This window comes from Stenella coeruleoalba, assembly GCF_951394435.1.
Source record: "Stenella coeruleoalba genome assembly, chromosome: 4".
NCBI lineage: Eukaryota > Metazoa > Chordata > Mammalia > Artiodactyla > Delphinidae > Stenella > Stenella coeruleoalba.
The window spans coordinates 128,000,659-128,023,935 of NC_137149.1; the positions used below are offsets into that span (position 1 = coordinate 128,000,659).

General features: G+C 39.9%; 1 protein-coding gene across 11 annotated transcripts in view; it reads left to right on the forward strand.

Moving 5' to 3' along the window:
- Nucleotides 1–23,277, forward strand: part of INPP4B (inositol polyphosphate-4-phosphatase type II B) — a 717,808-nt gene that overhangs the window by 647,162 nt on the left and 47,369 nt on the right. The gene's annotated exons all lie outside the window — the stretch shown is intronic.

Below are 23,277 nucleotides of genomic sequence, written 5' to 3' on the forward strand. Positions count from 1 at the left end.
TATTTCCACTATTTTATCTTCCAGGTCACTTATCCGTTCTTCTGCCTCAGTTATTCTGCTATTGAGTCCTTCTAGAGAATTTTTAATTTCATTTATTGTGTTGTTCATCGTTTGTTTGTTGTTCAGTTCTTCTAGGTCCTTGTCAAACAATTCTTGCATTTTCTCCATTCTGTTTCCAAGATTTTGGATCATCTTTACTATCATTATTCTGAATTCTTTTTCAGGTAGACTGCCTATTTCCTCTTCATTTGTTTGGTCTGGTGGGTTTTTACTTTGCTCTTCCATCTGCTGTGTTTCTCTGTCTTCTCATTTTGCTTAACTTTCTGTGTTTGGGGTCTCCTTTTCACAGGCTGCAGGTTTGTAGTTACAGTTGCTTTTGGTGTCTGCCCCCAGTGGCTAAGGTTGGTTCAGTGTGTTGTGTAGGCTTCCTGGTGGAGGGTATTATTGCTTGTATTCTGGTGGATGAGGCTGATTCTTTTCTTTCTGGTGGGCAGGACCACATCCGGTGGTGTGTTTTGGGGTGTCTGTGACCTTATTATGATTTTAGGCAGCCTCTTTGCTAATGGGTGGGGTTGTGTTCCTGTCTTGCTAGTTGTTTGGTATAGGGTGTCCAGCACTGTAGCTTGCTGGTCGTTGAGTGGAGCTGCGTCTTAGTGTTGAGATGGAAATCTCTGGGAGAGCTTTCGCTGTTTTATATTACATGGAGTCAGGAGGTCTCTGGTGGACCAATGTCCTGAACTCGGCTCTCCCACCTCAGAGACACAGGCCTTACAGCCGGCCAGAGCACCAAGAACCTGTAGAAAACAGGAATTTTTTCTTTAATCTTTCTATTGGTCTCCTTTTAGAAAACAAGCAATTCAATGTCATTATGTGAAGGCCTCACTCTGGCTTCACCTAATAGGGTTCAAAGAGTACAGGTAATTTGAATCTGGTTCTTGTGTTCATCTTCTTTTCTTCACCCAGGCTTCCCACCATCCTTCTTTTCCTGGGAATTCCCTGGTGGTCCAGTGGTTAGGACTCCGAGCTTTCACTACCAAGGGCACAGCTTTGATCCCCGGTCAGGGAACTATGATCCCACAAGCCATGGCAAGAAAAAATAAAATAAAATAACACCTGTTCCTGAAGACAAAGTGTCACTCCATGCTTCTGGGAAAGGCTCTCCCAGTGACTTGTTGGTGGATAATTTTCTTACAGTTACTTGTAATTTGGAAGTAATTCCCATAATTTTTATAAACAACTTGATTTCTCTTTATATGGGTCCTTTCAAAGTGAGGTCCCTGGGCCAGCAGCATCCGTGTCACCTGGAAATCTGTTAGTAATGCACATTCTCAGGGCCCTCCGCAGGTCTATTGAACTTGCCCTGTAATCTGTTTTAGTAAGCCTTCCAAGTCATTTCTGATCCATACTAATGTATGAGAACCAATGCTGTGTCATCCTTACTCAAAACATACATTATATTAAAAAGTAGTTTGTTGGCAAAGTCTATGAAAGATATCAATACTACACATAAACAATTATACACCTAAAAAGAAATATGTATAAGTAATTGTTGAAGTATTTCTGATATATGAAATACAAAGTAATCCCTACATTCAAGTCATTGAAACTCTTCATGGGAATGTAAGTTTTAAAAATTGGAAGAACATGAGACCTCATATAAATTATTGCTAATTAAATATAGCTGTTTTAGAAATATATAAATATATCTCATGCTTGAAAACAGGATGTACTTTTGCATCAAATCAATTTTATTTCATTAGTTGAAATGAGTTGTCTTAACAGACTGAATTCTTCCTGATATTTTGTTTCCTGTTATGTCAACATATTTTTGAGACAACACTATCATAGATTTGGCACAGAATGAAGGTATGATGTGACTGTGGTTGTTTTCCATAACAAAAGTCCAAACCGTATCTATGAAATTATACCAACATATGTAGGGTTTTTCCTCATGCAGAAATATTGTAACCTAAAGCATCACCGGGTTGCACTCCATTTAAGGAGGTACGTAAAAGCTTTATTAAGAGTAGGAATAAGGGTTAGGCTCTTTGTTAAGGAGGGAAAAACTACTATGTGGGATCATACTTAAAATCCATATAATCTACTATTTTTCTTTCACAGTGAAATCAAGGGATAATTTGTAGCAGTGTTAAAAGGCTAAGTTAACCCTCTAAATATATTCCTTTCACTTATTCATCCATTTTGGATGTCCTGTCCATTAATTTACTCACCCTGTTTTTTTTATGATTTATGATCTAGTCAAATTCTACATGTTTTAAATAAAAAATTTTCCATTCTTCCCCAAATTTTTTTTTTAAATTAGGGATGTCCCCTACTTTTACAATACCAGGATATAATGAATAAATCATTTTAGCCTATATATTCACTCCCAATCAAATAGTTATCATCTTTCTGTTTATTCTTCTTATACATAGCTTTTATGGTCTAAAACATTTATTCTTCCCCAAATATTCTCTAATTCTGTTAAATATGTAGTAGATTCAATTGATAGTCTCAATCCAGCAGTCTACACACGTGGACTCCTTTTATCTAATACCTCTGTCGGCTTTACTGGGCATTCACCCCTTAGGAGTTAGTAATGGGGAGGGCAGTAAACTTAAAAGTTGCTAAACAACAGTACCTCATTTCCTTTCAGTGTGTTCAACATAGTCTGGTGATTTGTAGATTAATGTATTTGAAAATCTCAAGTTCATTTGGAAGAAATATTCAGTCAAATTCAAGTATTACTATCCTCCAACCCCATTTTCCTTGTATCTGCAGAAAGGTCATTAGTGGGAGACTTGGTAGGTTGGAATGGCCTCTCTCTCTCTCTCTCTCCCTCTCTCCCTTTCGTGGAGGATTCATGGGATCTAGAGCTGAGAAGTACCTGTTACAGAGGAGGAACCCAAGAATGGGTGATCCCTTTCCTGTAAATCTTTGCTGAAAATTCTGAAGCAAGAAATATATAATGTCTGAAGTTGGTATCAAACAGAGCTATTGATGACTGGGAGGTCTGTTTGCGTCTGAGTACCGTGTGTTGTGGATTTCTCCCTTCACATCTTGGCCTAGTGATGCAGCTTTCAGACAGTAGTTTTGGCTGCCCAGACTGCAAGGCACAATAAATCATCAGGAGCTACTTCCCCTCAGGCCCTGCCGGTGATATTCACTGGCCCCTTTGATCAACCAGCAAAACTCCCGTGGGGCAGGTGTGAGTGTTTCTCTCTCTTCTGGCTCTGATCTTCCAGATGGGTTTGATGATCTCAGAAACCTTTCAAGGCCCCTTCTGTACCCACCTAAAGCATTAAGACACTTCAATGTTGGGTTAGCAAAATAAAATCAAATAAAGTACTGCTGTAAATCACTAGTGCAAACTGCTCTGCAGTTTAGAGTCAGCATCGCATCTCATACATAATTCGGGGCTCCTGACTTTGGTGGATAAAATGCTTCTTTCTTTCCCCTTTAACTGACCAAGGGTCAATTTATACTCTCCAATCTCTCATTTCTCTTTGTGATAATAATGTCCTTCTCTTGTCCTTTTTCCAAAACAAAGGAGAAGGATATTTTCATACGGTTCTATTGGAATGCTACCGTTTATTGGCTCCTATGTGAGTACTATAAGGGTGGGCTGTCTAGCATGTGAGCTAGGAAGGAAAATCAGGCAGCCTTTTGTGAGCTGTTATCAACTATCTCCACAATATTTGATATCCCTGTCTTACATATAATATTTCATCAACTATAGCATAACAATCTCACACAAAATATTTTTTAGAAAAAATCTTAGGCTCCCATTCAATTTAGCAGACATTGGTAGAGATCGTATTATGTGTAAAACTTTGTACCCATCGCTATGAATGATGGAAGATGAATAAGATACAGTCTCTGCTTCTAATAGCTTACACTTTAATGACTCAGTGTGATCAAGGAATAATCTACCTTAACTCTAAATCTCTTTCCAGAATACTAGTTGCTATTCCGTAGTATTGATCCTTTCTGTGAATAATTTGGTTTTGTTTCTGTTGCTTTTGTTGTTCCAAAAGTGTTAGTTTCTCCTTGATCATTTTTGACATTCATTGTGTGGTGATGCATTGCCACAGATTTCACTTCTGCACTGGGAAAAGAAAAGTTTCTATGCATTCTTTCCATTCTTAGAAATAAGAGAATAGGATAAGAAGCTAATATTTTATAGATAATTAATTTTAGAGGAATTGTTTAAATAATTTTCCATGTATTCCACATAGGAAATGAGAAAAAATACATGATAGGGGGAGATTATCCATAAGTATAGGGAAAGGAGGACTAAGGAACCCACAAAAAAATGGAGACATGATTAGAGATTGAGGGTCATCGAACATCACTATAGCTAAATGAGAAGAATATCAACCACGAGAAGGTGACCAAGAATAACAAATGTGTTGATGAAGAAAGAAGCACGAGAATTAAAGAGAAGCTGTTAGATTCGGTGTTTAAGAGTATTTGATGACATTCGATGGAGTAGTTTTAATAAAAGCATGGGATGAAACCACATCAAAGGCATTCAAGGAGAGAACTCGTGTTGTACAAGTAGAGGAACAGAGTGAAAGCCACCCCTTAAGAAAGTTAAAGTGAATACAAACAGAGAAGTGGAAAAGTAGGCTAAAAGCAAGTATCAGGTACGAAGGTTTTTCCCCTTTGTTTTTCTTTAGTTTAGTTTCCAAAGAGAGAGCGAAATTATAAAGACAGATTGAAATTGCCAGATGGTGGCTAGGGGCGAAGCACGTACCCTTGACCCTGCCAAGAGGTTCTGGAGAGGAGTACAATGATGAGGCCCCTGGAACTAGCCAGAAAGCCTGTGAGAGGCCCCGAGAGAGAGCAGAGGACAGGCCTCCCATGTGATGCGGAGCCAGAACCTTAGCTGAAAGGGAAAGGGTAGTATTCTGGCTTTTAGAAAAAGAAATCTGCCCTGCCTGGCTGAAGCCCTTTAACACCTGAAGAATTCCAACCAAAGGTCACAGTTAATTCTTTAAGATTGATGTTCTGAGCATAAAAAGTTTGAAAAGAGTCCAAAGAGTAGTTCTGCCTTGGTCTTCATACCCCTTCTGGTCCACCAATGTCGTCAGGTCTCCCATGGTCCTTTGATGGCTTCAGAGGAAAAAACCTTGAAGAAAGATTTTGTTCACATCCACCGTACTAACTTTCAAAATCAGATCAATCATGGTTTTCCTTGATATCTTATCAAATTCTTTTAATGTAATTAACTATAATTCACAAAATCTTTGCATGCATGCCATACACTCTGATGCACACTTTTGCTGAGGTAAGATTTAGTTAACAGGATGCAGTTTATTTTTGTGCCCTTTGAATTTATATTTTCAGTAAACATTTTTTATTTTTAGTATTTTGATTTATCTGATCTCTCATTTAAAAATAGACCAAAGGAGCAAAGCTGGTGCAGTTAAAGATAAAATTAGAAAGAAAATTATAATAAATATTAAAACTCAAAATAATGTGAAATATAAAAAAAGTTAACAGGACTCCACTGGGATAAGGAAAACCTTCAAATGAGAGGATTTCCCAGAAATAGATGAAAAAGAAAAGCTTGACTATGAATACAATGTTGAGTATCTAAAACGGGCTTTTGTTAGATCAGAGAATGGATCAACTCATTCCTTATATCTAATACTTTGTCTTTTTAAAATACTGCCGTTGAAAATTTAACCAGTTTTTCAAACCTAAGAGAGCTCTCTAGTAAATCAAGATAATCTTTCTAGAACAAGTGTGTGGTAATACTTCCCTGAATGAAGTTATTGGATTTTGTTTCTAGAAGGAATGAAAAGACTGGAACTACCAAGATATCATTCATAATTGTACTTCATGTGAAATGAATTGACAAATTGATACACATCAGACTATTGCTGAGAAAGAACTAGTTACAACGTTTATAACACATATTGTGCTCTGGAAGAAATCAGCCCTAGGTCTTGGCAAACGTCTTTAACCTATCACACTGTTGGACTTTCCACACTGTTCGATGCCAGGGAGTGTGGGAGTGCAGTCACTGTCACATGCTAACAGGTATCTTGTGTTACAAATGGATAAAATCACCGAGGAGCAGCATGTAAATTAGTTCTTGGAATATTGAGCATATATCAGAGAAAAGAATTGCACCACATTTGCTCTGTTTATCAATGAAAATTAAGACTACTTAAATGGATATTCTCTTCAGTTAGTGGTTATTTTATGAGCTCTGTTGCAGACTAGAAAGTGTGCGATGAAATGAATACTGACAGCATCAGCTCCATGTGCCGCATAGATGGGCAATGCTCCATAAACAAAGAACGCTGCCTCTGAATATTCAATCACTTACTGCTTATTTACCTACAGTTGGAGTCCACGTGTGTTGACACTCACAGCGTGGCTCGCTGCCACCATGAGTTTGAACATGTTGCTTTCACTTCGTAGAATAAGTTATGGTGGGTGTTTCTTGTCCCTGCTTTTCAGAGCCCTCTGTCCTTACACTACCACCTAAACTGAGCCTGGCTCCCCAGTCCTTAGTAGGCTCTGGAAATGACTTGAATTTATAAAGTAAGGAAATGAGGTAAGGCAAATATCTCAAAAGACATAAACACATGCGCAGACATATGATTGCACACACACACACACAAACAGACACACACACACGCGCGCAGGCACAACTTACTAAAAGTCGACAATCTGAGTGTTTCTGATTAGCATAGGGACTTTCTGATACAGGGTAACTGTTTCCCAGGTTTCAAAGTAAATTTCTAAATTATTACCTTTCTACCCACACGTGATAATACTAGATTTCCTCTGAAAGGTTCACATTCACATAGAGAGACCCTTTCTTAACATGAGGCCAGCCTCTCAACATTCACAGAACGGTGACATCAGAGGCTACGGTTTTATTCTGTCAACTGAGGTTCAGCTGTGGGTGACAAAAGGCACTGTTAGACCCTTCCCCCATCACTTGTCTCCCTTTTCCCAATATCTCTTTTATCTCTGCTGCCTTTCTACTGTCTGTAAACTTTGGGGGTGAGGTCAGGCTATGATTAACCTGCAATAGGATCGGGTAAAGACAAGGTGTCTGAATTAGAAAGGATATGCTAGCCTAGACTGTCCTGTGGTAAATTGAAAAATAATGCCAAATTCTTAGCAGCCATAGTAGTCAGAACCCAGTCATGCAAATGAGCATTCTAGGAATTTCCTGCAGAGTATTGGCGATAAACATGAAGAAATTTGGGAGAAATTAACCAGGGCATTGTAGCCACCCAGCGCTTAGCAATAAGTAGCATGAAACTAGCAGTAGCTAACCCAGGTTCGGAAGAGACCTGAGTTGGATGTAGTGGCACCAGAGCACAAAAGCTGTCCTTCCCCCACCCCCATCTAGGTTCTTGGTGGGGACTGTCCAGCAGAAGCTGGGACCATGGACAGAGAAGTTGCCCTACAACCAATTCCAGAGACAGCGGAGGAAACAGAGAGATTGAGAGAGAAATATACTAGCTTCTGGCTTCTTCCTTGCATTTAATCTCCCTCTTAATCCTCATTGCCCAAACTTAATTGTAGATCAGAGGGCAGCAAGTAGCTTGGGAAATGAGGCTACCTGCGATCAAGAGCAGAATGGGGAAGGGTTCAGGTAGATATGAGAGCAAATCAGCATTGACCAGCACAATTTACCCCTTTGCCGCTCAGCACCTCTCCTCATTTTTTATCCATACGAGTCATTTCAGAGAAATCCGTCTCTGGCTGTGGGGTCAGCAGCCTGTGTTTTGACAAGCCCCTTCCCAGGGAGTTCGCTGCACGATAAGATTTGAGAACCACTAGCTTAGATTTGTACGATGTAGATTTAGCTCTCAAATTGTAAATCTGTGTCTTGCATTTCATTAGTACTCTAGACATGAATGTAAAAGGAAGCGAACGTTTTTCAGAATAGTAAAACTGTACTATCTTTTATTTATTTGTTGTTTAACAAACATTTATTGACCTGAGCGAAACGTGTATATGAAGCAACTAGCTGTAATCATGATTCTGTTCAATGTGAGATTACCTTGATTTATTACGTCAAGCTAAATCCACGTGTCTAAGTTTCCTAAGCACAAAGAATAATCTGAATACTATAGATTATTTTGGTATTTTTAACAATCTTAAGGATATAAAATGACAGAAGATATAAGAATTTTCTTAACACATGCCAATCCTTCCAATAGAACTATAAATTACTATGACATAATTTATTTAGTAATAATTTCTGTTTTATGGACATCTCAACTTTGATACTATGTAGACATCCAGATAGACGAATGAAAAATCCTGTTAGTCATCCAAATATTTTGCTTAGTCTGTTTCAAACTATGTGTATTTGGAAACATTCAGATGGCTGAGGAGTTTTTCACATGTTACGCATATGTTTGGCTTTGCATAGACATATAAAAAGATGAGTAAAGGGGATCGTCAGTACACAGGAAAAATATGTTATCATGCAGGACTTCCTGAAAGTTGGAAATGTTCCCCAAAAAGCAGACAAAAGTGGAATTTGAAGGTTACTGTCTTTAATTTTTCTCCCCCCATTTTTCTAGTCAGCTGCTCTAGTCAGCCTTTGCCACATAACTTCACTGAAACTGGTTTTGTCAGGTTTTCTACCTGTCAAAGCCAATGCTCAGTTCTCTGTCCTCATCCTACTTGATCTAGTAATAGGTTTGAGATGGTTATTTTTTCCCTCTTTCATCACTGGTCTTCCAGGCCATCACCCTACTCTTCTGTGATTACTCCTGCCCCCCTGGCTGCTGCGTTTCAACCTCCATTACTGATTCCACATTATCTTTCTGACCTCTAAATGCTGAGGGTACCAGGATTTAGTCCATGGATGTCTACTCCGCTCCCTTGTTGAACGGCCTCATTGCTTTAAATACCATCCTTTAATTATCCACCTCCATACCTGCATCACCTGCCCATCTCTCTTCCCTAAATTTATATATCCTGCTCAACACCTCAAACTCTGTTCCTGATGTGCCCCTAAAAATTTATTCTTCCCACTATCTTCCCCATTTCGGTTTTTACCATTTCTAACTTCTTGTTGTTTCAGAAAAAAATGGGAGTCACCCTTGACTCTTCTCTTTTTTTCACACCCCATCAGAAGATTTCATTGGCTGTATTTTCGAAATGTATGTTCAGCTCTGTCCACCTGTATTGCTACCACTCTGTGCAAATCCTTGTTATTCTTGCTTCCAGATTATGACAAAACCTCCCCATCTCTTTGTTTCCTCTCTCAACCTCATTCAGTAGTCTTTTTTGATCACAACAGCCAAAGTGACCTTTAAAAATGAAAATCGAATCATGTCACTCTTCAAAATCTTCCAATAACCCCCTGTTTTTTATTGCAGAATGACAATCTAAATTGTTACAATGGCTTCTAAGCGTCCCCATAATCTGGCAAAAAAATTGGATATTTTGACTCCACTCTCTTCTCTCTCTCTGTGTGTGTGTCTCTCCCTCTCCTTGTCCCTCCCTTCCTCCCTTGCTTCACTCTGTCCCACAGTGACCTCTTGCTGTTTCTTAGGACTTTTCCATTGGCTGTTTCCTCTGCCTTAAATGCTTCCCCCCATAAGGATCACTTACCTCCTTTAAGTCGTTCTCCAAATGTCACTTTCTCAGTAAGGCCTTTCTTGACCACCCTCTTTAAAATTGCAATCTCCGGTGCCCTGGTCCCCTTCTCGCTTTATTTTTTCTCCACAACATCTATCATGCACCTTGCTTGGTTATAACTCCTGATCAGAACATAAGCTTCATGAGGACAAGTCTCCTGTCTATTTGTTGACTTTATTTACCAATAAACAAAAGCATTGTCTGGCACATAGCTTATACTCCATAAATATTTGTTGAATGAATGGGATAGATTGGGTCATTTGTTTAGTTGAATGTTTTGAAGAATCAGAGAACAATTGGATCTTGGAAATAATCTAATCTAAAGTATTCCAAAGAACACTCTTTCTGCTAATAATTGTTGGGCAATGAAAGAATTCTATAGTCAAATGATTTTGGAATTCACGTTATCACACTGAAAGTTTTGAGAAGATCTATAGCATAGCCAGCAATCGTTTTATGTAAAGAATCAGAAAGTAAATAATTCAGATTTTGCAGGCCGTGGGATCTGTCACAACTTCTGGACTCTGCTACTGAAGTGCAAAATAAGCCATTAACAATATGTAAATTAATGAACTTGGCTGAATTCTAATGAAACTGTATTTATAAAAACAGAATTGACTGGGTTTAGTTGGCAAGCCATAGTTTCCCAACCCTAATCTACACTGCCTATCCTTTAATTTTGTTTAAAATAGCATTTTTATTACATTACAGGACCACCAAAAAAACCCTATAAAATATTCATTAGCATCTTGTTAAATAAGTGTTCCTCACGTCATAGTTTAAGAAACACTGATCTAGTTTAACCCTATAATTTGTTATGAGGGGTTTGGGATCCAGGATAGATTTTGTTAAATTCACACATACAGCTAGTGGGAGAACAGGGATATATCCTATATTTTCTGACTCCCAGTTAAGTGTTCTTTTCACTTTTATGCCGCAACTCTTCCATGGCTGTCTAAGGACTCTGATCTTCTAAATTTAAATTTTATTTTCAACTCACTGCAGAGAAACTCCGATGTACTTACCTGTTGAAATTTTTAATGTTGATGAAGATTAAGATAATTTTTTAATTTGATATGTCTTTTGAAGCACTCCTGTGTCTTTTTGAAAAGAAAAGTGATACTGAACCATACTGAATTTTAATTTTCTATGTGCACGTTAAACCACAGACGTAGACTTTTAGTGTCCATTAACTTGTACTCTGAATCGCAGCAACAAATACAAACAACACTACAAGTAACAAACGTAGACACATATACCCTCATACACACATACAAATGGCCACCTCCCTGTTCAACTCAGCATTTATCTCTGCATCTTCTGTGTTACTTCATTGCCCTCACAAATTAGATGTATCAACCCTATTGTCAAGTTTATGTGGGTAAAAACTCAGATTTCCAGCCTTTTAGTCATCCTTCCGTTTTTCTATGTTCTTTCCTTCTCACTGGGGCTCTCCTTTCTTTAGACTTCATCACTCACTGAAGATTGGCCGGACTTCCAGTAAACCCGTCTAGTTAGTATGCACAGAATAGCATGAAAACAAAAGAGATGAATTCAATTGAAAGTTCACTTAGGTGAATCATTTGATGCTCTGAGTGCCTCCATGTCATTATCAGCTAAATGAGAATAATTACTACATATGTACCTGTACTTCATCTACCATTATCTCACTAGAGAAAGGAAGTTAATATTTCCAGTGTCAGTTTCCTGATAAGTTGTCACACCACACTTACGAACATTAGCGAGATGGATAAGATAATGGTTGTATGTGCTTTGAGCCTCTCAAGAGAGTTCTGCTTCTCCTGTATACACACATTGATCCAGTTAAATTTGACTGTAAAACTCTTTCTTTTATTTTTTTAAGTCTTTATTGAATTTGTTACAATATTGCTACTGCTTTATGTTTTGGTTTTTTGCCCACGAGGCATGTGGGATCTTAGCTCCCCCAACCAGGGATCAAACCTGCACCCCCTGCATTGGAAAGTGAAGTCTTAACCACTGGACCACCAGGGAAGTCCTATAAAGCTCTTTCTGTAGTTTGAACTAACCTGCCTCTCTTCCCCATTCAACAGCCTCTTTCCTTCTCAGTCTTGTCTGTAACCCTTCCAATACCTACCTATATTAATCTTAATGATTTTTTTAACATAGTCTCTGCTTCTCTGATAATCTTTCCAAAAAAGCACATTTTTCTTTTTGGAACACCCACATAGAGATGAGCTCCTGAAATTGAAATTGGATAGGCAGCAGAGAGCAGTGGCGTGAAGCGAGATCTTAGTTCCCTGCCCAGGAATTGGACCTGGGTAACCTGGATGGAAACCAGCAATCCTAGCCACTAGTCCACCAGGGGCTAGAGGCTAGGAACAAGGTTCCCCTGGCTCTTACCCCCATTGAGAAATGCATTTCTCAAGGAAGCAAAAACTGTAGAAACAGGTACAAAGTTTATTATTAGAGACATGGTACAACAAATGGGCGAGCACACAGAGAAAGTTTGTTTAGTTAAGACAGAAGCGAGGCAGAGATACACTCCAGGAGAGAAAAGCTGTGGGCATCCCCCCTAATGAGGAGGAATGCAGTAAAGAGGTGGTTAAATCATTTCTATAGGGCAGTTCTTCTGGGTCTTTGTTCACCTTTGGCCAATTATCTGGTTTCTTTTTCCACACCTGACCTGCCCTAGGACCTCCCCAACACGTGTGCACAACTTTTTTCACAGATGGATTCCAGCCCACAGGCCTATGGGGGGCCTGGGCATCACCTATTTTGGGGTGGTGCCCCCTCCTTTCTGACCCCCAAGAAGCCTCCAAGGTGCAGTGTCTCCCTTTGCCCCAAGGATGGGAAACACATGACCTCTTCATCTTTTACTCAAACAGGGTTTAGCCCCTGTCTGTCCCTGCCATGACTGTTATCTTAAAGTGTCCACAGGAAACAAAGTCCAGCCATTTACGCTGTTCCTGTTGTAATTTCTATCTCAAAGTGCAAGCAGGAGACAGGTTGTAAATATCTAGCCTAGAGCCCACCTGTTTCCTTCCTCAGGAAGTGTAAACAGGAAGCTAGTTGTAAATTCCCAGCCTGGAGCCCATCTACCTCCTGCCTAACAAAGTCATCACTCTTTGGAACTGGCCGCACAGTGAGGAATGAGGTGGATATTAGAAATCTTAGGACTCATCTTCCCTTTTGGAAATAAATATCTAAATTTGACCTGAATTAATACCAGTCTCCTATGAATTCAGTTTCAGGATAGTACCGCATCCAGTAAACAGCCCAACAATTAAAAATAACTAAAAATTAGTTCCAACTTTCAATTAAACATCAAAGAGGAGACAACTGACAACTCATTATTTTACTTTTTAAATCCTTTTTTCCAAATGTTTAAGTCACTCATCGATTGAGCACATCACTCTCCCAGACAGTCACTATTTACTTACCATTCCGCCTTTCCCAAAACCATGAGTGCAAGGCCTTCTGTTTCATTCCAGTCCACCTCCCCATCCACCTTTCTTTCTTCATGCTTCCACTTCTGCAGAACAAAACTCCAGATAAAGCACAACTCTTCTCTGAAGTCAGGTAAGGGGGAAAAATTGAAGACTCAAAGATAAAATTATCTTTATCAGACACATCAGAAAAGGGAAATATGGCAACACACGTAGATTAATACATTTTGTTGCTATCAACAAATTATAAATGTCTGAGAATCCTAGATGATCAAACTGGAGGTCACTTAAAGCCAATAAAAGGAGCTATATGAATGGAGAAAAAGGTAGGCCGTATAATCTTAATACCCCCTGTCTCTTCATTTTGGAGTCTTCTAAAGCAGCTTTAGTTCCATAATCATCTTCCTCTATTTTACCTCATTTATAACTTTTGAAATACCTCAGGAGTTATTTATTTTATTCTATATAGTATGAAGCATTAAAGATCTCATTCTTTTTTTAATTTTTATTTTGTATTGGAGCATAGTTGATTAACAAAGTTGTGTTAATGTACGGCAGAGTGAGTCAGTTACACATATACATGTATCTATTCTTTTTCAAATTCTTTTCCCATTTAGGTTATTACAGAATATTGAGCAACATGTTGGTTATCTGTTTTAAATACAGCAGTATGTACATATCAGTCCCAAACTCCCAATCTGTCCCAACCCCCCAAGCCTTCCCCGCTGGTAACCGTAAGTTCTTTTTTTTTTTTAAGATTTTTTTTTGATGTGGACCATTGTTTTTCAGTCTTTTATTGAATTTGTTACAATATTGCTTCTGTTTTATATTTCGGATTTTTGGCCGCGAGGCATGTGGGGTCTTAGCTCCCCAACCAGGGATTGAACCCGCACCCCCTGCACTGGAAGGCGAAGTCTTAACCACTGGACTGCCAGGGAAGTCCCCGGTAGCCGTAAGTTCTTTCTCTAAGTCTGTGAGTCTGTTTCAAGATCTCATTCTTACTTGCCTCCAAGAGCCTAAAGAGGTAATCCAGAGACCATTGGAGAAAAGCCCATTCCTCTCAACTGTCTCCCCTTTTCTTTGGCCATTATTCTGGCAGTTTTGGAGTCAGTTCCTTCTGCATTATCAAAAAAAGGAGGGCCATGGAAGAGGTGAACCCTTCTTCTTTGGAGAAGGCCTTATTATGTGTCTACCTCTCTGGCCTGCCATTTGACCTTGGTATATTTCACGGGCTGCCTGGCTCTTACATGGGCAGGGAGGTGAGGTGCTGGAATTACCCCCAAAAGCTGCTTCCCTCTCAGTCCTAAACTTTGAGAAATCTATTCTTGCTTTGGTCCTCAGACTTTTGTGCGTAGTGTGTGCTCTCAACAGGTATTTTCTTGCTGTTGCTCTAAAATGCAAGAGCTTAGAAATTGAGCTGGAAGGAGAAAAGGGGACCATCCAACTCCCCTCAGTGCTAAGGACCCAGGCCACTTAAAAGCAGGCAAAAAATAATCCAAGCAGTACAACCAGGCTAACAGGAAGACTGACCTGGGGATTTGTATAAGGCCTCTTTCATACTCAAATTTTCTATTTTCTGTTAATAAAAATATCTCAATATCTTGAGAGCAGAACTTAAATTTTTGAGAGTCAGCTGCCTACAATCCGTCTCCCAACCTTTGACATACTCTAAATTGTTTGGAGGTTCTGAAATTAAATAATGAATGATTTCTTTGAAAAAATGAAAATAGGAAAAAATATTAATGGGTTATAATTCTGCTCTTCTCCCTACACACCAAGTCTCATGGCCTTCAATGTGCAATAGTGAGTGAGGAAATTCTAAACAAATTGTTAACACATTACTTTTAATGTATTTTGACAGTTAGTTCTAAAGTTCATCTTTTCCTTTGCTATGGGTGATGCAACCTTGAAATTTATTTAAGAGGAAACAGTGAAAATGTACAGGCCAAAAATATTTTTCAGCTCTGATCAGGTTGGGAATTTGATATTTGATTTCTGATACTGCCTTTTTTGTAAATTGTAAATCAGATTTAAGTAAAGCTGGTATCAGTGGGGCTTTTTCTTTTATAATTTTCAAGATTTTACAGCCTCTGAAAGAGCATAATTTCCAATTTTAAGACATCTCAATGGCTTTCACCTAATTGCATTTGTTTGTTTGTTAGTGCATTTAACTATAATTGTTTCAGAATAAATTATAGAAAAGATTTGATATTACAGAATGTAGTACTAACCAGAGTGGACTGTGAAAACTTTGTTCTTCATATGTTCATTTTATCATACTTAGAAGAACAGGTCCTTCATGTTTTTTTTTTTTTTTACTGTAGTTGTTCTGGTAATTTATTGCTAGGTAACAAATTATCCCATGTTTACTGATATAAAATTAGAATCATTTTATTTATGCTCACAGATTCTGTGGGTTAGTTATTCAGACAGGAAAGGTAGGGAAGTTTGTCTCCACTCCAAGATATCTGGGACCTCAGTTGGAAAGAAGAATGGCTGGTATCCCTTAAGTGACTGGGAACTGGAGTCATCGGCCGGCTTCTGCACTCACATTCTGACCACTGGGCTAGGATGACTCAAAGGCTGGGCTCAGCTAAAACTGTTGACCGGAGTACCTAAATAGGACCCTCCATGTGACTTGGGCTTCTCCGAGCCTAGTACATGGATTCTTATAGGGAATATCCCAAAAGAGGGAATACAGACAGTAAAGTTCCAAGAGAATAAGGCAGAAGCTTCATAGTCATTTATGACCTGGCATCCAAAGTCTCACAGCATCACGTCTGCCATTAATCAACATGGTCACAAGCCCACCTAGCTTCCAGATGAAGGTACAAAGACTCCACCTTCTTTATAGAAGGAGCGTCAAAGAACGTGGGGCTATGTTTTAAAACCATCACTGTAGAATGGACTTGTAGACACGGTGCAGGGGAAGGGGAGGCTGGGATGAATTGAGAGAGTAGCACTGACACATCTATACTACCATGTGGAAAATAGATAGTTAGTGGGAAGCCACTGTATAGTACAGGGAGATCATCTCGGTGCTTTGTGATGACCTAGAGGTGTGGGATGGGGAGGGTGGGAGGGAGGCTCTAGAGGGAGGGGATATATGTATACATATAGTTGATTCACTCGGTGTACAGCAGAAGCTAACACAACATTGTAAAACAATTATAATCCAATAAAGATGTAAAAAAATCATAAAAAAAGAAGTGATTAATGGGATGCTTTCCATAAGTACTCTTCCTTATTTGTGATTCCTCACCTCTAAAGCAACAGTACACATTTGCAATATTGCTGATCAGTGTTAAAAATGCCTGTATAACCAGGTGTTTACCTTAGAATGCTTTTGGTCGCAAGTGACAGAAATCCTGACTCCAACTGGCATCAATTAACAAAATTGAAAATTTCAGCAGTAAGACAGGCAACCAGTTAAGAGAGGGTTGGTTTAGTGGCTTAGCAGTACTGAAAAGACACTTCTCTGCCTTATTTCATGACTCTTAGTGTTGACTTTGTCCTACATCTAGTTCCTTCCTGAAGAAAGTCTTGCTGGCGTGAGCAGTTATTCCCATGCTCAACTGTATGCTCAAGCAAAGAGATAAAGAGAGCTTTCCTCCCCTTCTACTTTACAGAGTCCTGAGCCTCACTCAGCTGGAACAGCATAGGTCACTTACATAACCCTGAAACAATTTCTGAGGTCAAAGTCAAGTTCTGATTGGCTTAGATTTACCTGCTCATCCCTGAACTAGTCCTGATTTCAAAGGGGGTGGAATTATACCACTCGACTTCATCATGGGGGTGTGATTGATCCCTGTAAATGTTGTGCCTGTTCCCCACTGGGAAATAGGTGGAATAGGTGAGGGGAAGGCGGCTGTAATTTCTATTTCATCTTGGAACATTCTCTGACAACATAAAATCATTTGACCGTGAAGTGACGGAGCTGTTGCCTTGGCCTCATTAGCATCATAGTTCAATGAGCCGAGAGTTCACGGTCCCATTCCTGTTCACTGGTCAGCACCCTGCCTTCGAGTCAAGCCAATGTCATATTTAGAGCTGCCGTTGTTAAAGAAATCCCATTTGACAAAACAAGGAAAAAATAGCTACTACAAAGTGACTCTGAACTTGGCTGTTCTCTCCCAGCAAGGAGTGGTGGGAGAACAGTCACTGGCTTTCTGAATGTTTGGGATCATGTGTGTGCATCTGTGTCTGTATGAGAGAATATTTCTTACTTTGGATAAATTCGGACTTTTGCCTGAGAAAGTAGGCTTTCTATCTGAGGCTATGAACTCTTCTTAAGAACTGTGAATGTCTTCCTCTGTTTTTCAGAGGTGACACAGAACTGAATAATGTAGACTCTTCTGCCAAGACTTTTTTTGTTTTTTGTTTTTTTTTTTGCGGTACGCGAGCCTCTCATTGTTGTGGCCTCTCCCGTTGCGGAGCACAGGCTCCGGACGCGCAGGCTCAGCGACCATGGCTCACGGGCCCAGCTGCTCCGCGGCATGTGGGATCTTCCGGACCGGGGCACGAACCCGCGTCCCCTGCATCGGCAGGCGGACTCTCAACCACTGCGCCACCAGGGAAGCCCTCTGCCAAGACTTTTATTCATGGTTTTCCACTGCAGCAGGACAGGGTTATTGTCCTCACTTTGCTGTTGAGAAAATAGGGACAGAGGGTTAAGCAGCTTGCTATGACCACATGTCGAAGCAGGGACGGAGTTGGCATTAGTAATCATTTTCCTGGAATTTTGGCTCAGTGCTTTCTTTACAAAGAATTATGAAAGTTCCAAACGGAGAAAGAGAACAGGTCATAAAATACAAGCACTTTGGAACCCATCACCCAGTCTCAGAAATGTTGTGAGAAACAAATATTTGTAGACATAATGGAAACCCCCTTTGTACGCTTTTTGGTTCCCACCCCTCACCTTCCCTTCTCTGAGAAAATCAGTATCCTGAATTTGGCATTTTGCGTTCTCATACATATTTTTCCTCTGTATGTGTGTATCCATAAAAAATATGGCAAAGGTTTGCACATTTAACTTTATATTATTGCTGTTATCTTGTATGAATCATTTTTTTTTGCTCAACATAGTTTTTAGTATATATCCATGCTCATACATCTAGCATGTTTATTCATTTTACCTATTATATAATATTCCATGTCATAAATATATATACATATGTATGACAGATTACCATCATTTAGATTTTTGCTGCTGTTTAATGTCATAAGCAGTAATGCACTGTATATTCTTATACCTTTTACCTTCTGATTACTTTCATGAACCCCACTGGGAAAAAAGAATACTTTTATGGAGATAAGCATAGAGATTCAATTGCTCTAAGTTCAGTCCTAGAGTAATGCAGGAGTGAGTACCAGAAGCAAGACTTATTGCCATATTTACATTTGAAGAAACTCATTCTATATCTAAAACAGTTACTGAGCAGAACCTTACGGGGCCTTCCCAGGAGACTCCTCCCCCATATCTTCTGCTTTATCTCCCCTCTGAAGTACCCAGATAACAGTATTGATGCACATTTCCTGAGTTGTTTTACAAATGCTAAAACCACCACCAAATGGAAGAAGTTACCTACTAGATGACCGTGAGCATGTAGCCCCCAGACCTACCAGCACCTAAGGGTTGATAATGTTAACCCCTGTGACACTGCCCTGTTACATCACCATCAGCCAATCAGAGAACTGTGCACGAGCTGATCACATACCATGGGACCCCACTCCCTCACCTTGTCTTTAAAAATACTTTGCTGAAGTCCATCAGGGAGTTTGGGCTTTTTGAGCACTAAGTAACCAGGACTCCTTGCTTGTTACCCTGCAGTAAACACTGCACTTTCCTTCACTACAGCCTGGTGTCAGTAGATTAGCTTTACTGCTCATGGGTGGGCAGACCCAAGTTTGGTTCAGTAACAAAACCAATCCATGTTCTGTGTATACCATGATTTACAGTTGCTATATCAGGATCTATCATTATATCTTGAAATCTCACCTATTTAGTCATTACTAATGCTACTTCTTTCCAGATCCAGACCTGAATTTCTGTGGCCTGCAGGACTTTTGTCAGGCTGAAAAAAATTGGCAGCAGTCATAGTGATGGACTGAATAAACGAAGTTTTATCATTACAGAAATAGAAACGGTGGCTTGAAAATTTTAAGAACATCAATTGACTTCCTTCTAAAAAGCATGCCATGGGGAGAAGGGGTGAAATTTCTATGGGACATCATTTCTGTGGATTTGAAAGCACTATCTTTATGTAGATAAAAATGAGCAAAGGATGGCCATTTGTTTGACTTATTTTAGGAACATTGTAGTCTGTTTAAAATGGCTGATTTAAAAATCTCCATGTCAACTATGAAACTAAATTATTTTGAAATATTATTATGCTTTGTTCTGAATCCTCAGAATTCTGAAGAAGCTGGTCCATTGTGTTAATACTGGAATTATTTTTTGGATCAGCAGCCAACCGTGAAGACACTGATACAGATTTGAGGGAAATTACTGGCATAGGACTTGGGAGACTGGATTTTTTTTTTTTTTTGTGGTACGCGGGCCTCTCACTGTTGTGGCCTCTCCCATTGCAGAGCACAGGCTCTGGACGCGCAGGCTCAGCGGCCATGGCTCACGGGCCCAGCCGCTCCGCGGCACGTGGGATCTTCCTGGACCGGGGCACGAACCCGTGTCCCCTGCATCAGCAGGCGGATTCTCAACAACTGCGCCACCAGAGAAGCCCCTTAAGAGACTGGATTTTTGACTTGACCGTCTGACTATGAACCTTGTGAAAAAGTCACCTAAGCATCTTGGACATGAGGTTGCCCTAGATCAGTGCTTTGCAAGTTTTTTATGTTGACCATATACAGGTGTTTAATCAATTTAGTGGGTTGGGGCCAACATTCAAACGAAAGCAACATGGAATAGAACACAATATATTCAGGGTGCAGTGAATGCACTAAGGGTAAATATTATTTCATAAAATTTTTGTTACAAAGGGATGAGTGTGCATAACTGCTATGGGACATTGTATAAAGTAAAATTCTTCTTCTGTATTGCTTTTAAAATTATTTGAAAGTCATTTTTACCAGGTGATTTAAAAAACAATCTCGGGGACCTCTCAGATATGGTTATGTCCATAATTAAAATTCACCAGGCGCTCTCATTTTTAGGAGGAAGCCCAGCTATCCCAAAATATCAGAATAGACTCTTAATAATTCTTGCCTCTAGGACTGTGCCCTCCAAGGACATGGTGAACCACAAGCTTCCTGTTTCCATAGTACTGCCTCATATGTCCATGCCTTTGTTGACATTTTTCTCTTGGCCTCAAATACTCTCTGTAGACACAAAGCATTACCTTTACTAGAAACCTTTCCATACTCAACTATTCTTCATTGAATTGGCCACTCCTTTTCTTAGGTCCCTATTATCATTTTTACTGTCTTGCGTCATAGCCCACGGTACACTTGACCGCAGTTAATAATGGTGTAAAAAATCTATCCCACCCTACCAGACCGTGGAAATTTGGAGGTCAGGTCTTTGTATCATAAGAACTTGGGTTTTTTTTTTTCCTTTTCTTATACATATGTACTCTGTTCTCCCTTGCTCTTAAAATAACTGTATTATTTTAAAACAATATATATTTATTGTGTCTCAAATGACATAAAAAGGCAGTTGAGGAAGGGATAGATTGGGAGTTTTGGATTGACATGTACACACTGTTATATTTAAAATAGATAACCAACAAGGACCTACTGTATAGCACAGGGAACTCTGCTCAGTATTTTGTAATACCTAAATGGGGAACGAATTTGCAAAAGAAGAGATACACATATATGTATAACTGCATTACTTTGCTGTATACCTGAAACCAACACGACGTTGTTAATCAACTATACTCCAATAGTAAATAAAAAATTATTTAAAAGGCAGTTGAAAAATCACCCTCAATCCCATAACTCGAAGAGGAGCACTGTTAGTATCTAAACCGATGTCTTGCTCTGCCTGCATTCACATAAAGAGAGAGAGGTAAGCATGCACACAAGTGCAGGCACACACACACAATGTTACACCAATAAATTCCTTTATTAATATGACCAGTTTTTCCTTTCAACAATGTCAAGGACACTTTCTCTGTCAACGATATACCTGTACACAATTTTAAATAGCTGCTTGTTATTCTAAGTCATGGATTGTTTTTGGTTTTGTTTTGGTTGCCATTTATCAACGTTAAGGGCAGTGATGGCAGATCTGACTTATTCCTTGTGTGCTAAAAGTATCAGTTAGAAGGCACCATTATTGTCCGTCCTTTCTTCAATTAGCTGTAGAGTCCTGAGCTGGCTTTGCAGCTCTCTTCAAGGCATTCTACATTATGCCTCCTTCCCTTTATCCTTGGGCTGTGTCCTGTTAAAATCTCTGTGTATCAGAGTCTCCTACCTAGCGAGGCAATGTCTTTAGGGAAAGCTTCTCTTTCTTAAGAGAATCATTGGGACTTCCCTGGTAGTCAAGTGCTTAAGGCTTCACGCTCCCAATGGAGGGGGCACGGGTTCGATCCCTGGTCGAGGGACTAAGATCCTACATGGTGCGCAGTGTGGCCAAAAAATTAAAAAAAAAAAAATCGTCTCTAGTTACACGGTAAAAATTTGACATTTAACAGTTTCCCCATTTAGGAACTAATAAAGTAGAATCATGCATATATTTATATGAATATTTTGAATCTCATCTCCCTAAAACAAGATATGAATCTGGATTGTACCTGACCTTCCTCTATTCTGTGGACAGGAAATTCAAGATGTTATATAATTGTTTTCAATGCTCAGTTCCATTTTACCAAGCACTTCCATTCTTTGGTAGATATAGATTGCTAGTACAGTTCATTAGGATATTTCCTCTACTCTCTGGAGCTAAAGTTAAGAGCTACTCAGATATATTATTCTAATAAAATGAAACATCTGGTACAGTTTTGGAAAGTGCCAAGCTTCATTATGATGAAAGCTTATTTGTGTCATTTTTGTGTGTGTGTGTGATCTGACTCAGGAACAGATCATCTGTTTCTTCAGTGTAACTGGATAGCCTACGTATAGTCCATGTTGTTCGTATGTATTTTCTCCTGTTTTTAGCCTCAATTAAAGCTCTCGGGAGTTCTTCATCCGTCAGTTTGTGGCTTACACAGTAGAGTGTATTTTCATACTGTACGGTACTAACCCAACCACTCTCTTAGACTTTTTGTTTCCATCTCTATATTCTAATCTTGAATCCTATCTCACTGAGTCTCAGGAATACTGGTGTCATAGTGTGCATTGCCTTAAGTTTTTTGTTTTTTGTTTTTTGTTTTTTTTTTTTTGCGGTACGCGGGCCTCTCACTGTTGCGGCCTCTCCCGTTGCGGAGCACAGGCTCCAGACGTGCAGGCTCAGCGGCCATGGCTCACGGGCCCAGCCGCTCCGCGGCATGTGGAATCCTCCCGGACCAGGACACAAACCTGCGTCCCCTGCATCGGCAGGCGGACTCCCAACCACTGCGCCACCAGGGAAACCCTGCCTTAGGTTTTAATATAAACCGTATGCCATCGATTACACATTCTCTAGTTATGAGTGTGTAGAGATCTGAGCAATCAGTCACTTCTTGCTCCCTTCCCAATTATCTCATATAATTAACTATCGCCTCTTGCGTTGTTCCTCTTTCCATCCATACCTGTGCTCCTTAATAGCACCTGTTCTCAAACAGGATAGACTTTGCCCCCAAGGAACATTTGGCAATATCTGGAGTTTTTTTTTTTTTTTTTGCCGTACGCGGGCCTCTCACTGTTGTGACCTCTCCCGTTGCGGAGCACAGGCTCCGGACGCGCAGGCTCAGCGGCCATGGCTCACGGGCCCAGCTGCTCCGCGGCATGTGGGATCTTCCCGGACCGGGGCACGAACCCGTGTCCCCTGCATCGGCAGGCGGACTCTCAACCACTGCACCACCAGGGAAGCCCTGGAGATATTTTTGATTGTCACAATGGGAAGGATACTACTGGCTCCTGAAAGGTAGAGGTCAGGGATGCTGCTTAACATCCCACAATGCAGAATATAGGCCCACTCCCTACAACCAAGTGTTAGCCAGTCCAGAATGTCAATATTGCCTAGTTTGAGGAATCTTTCTGTGTAGAAACTGACTTCGTGGGTTTTGGTTGAACTTTCCAATTCCACCTCTGAGATGTTCAGTTTGATACAGTC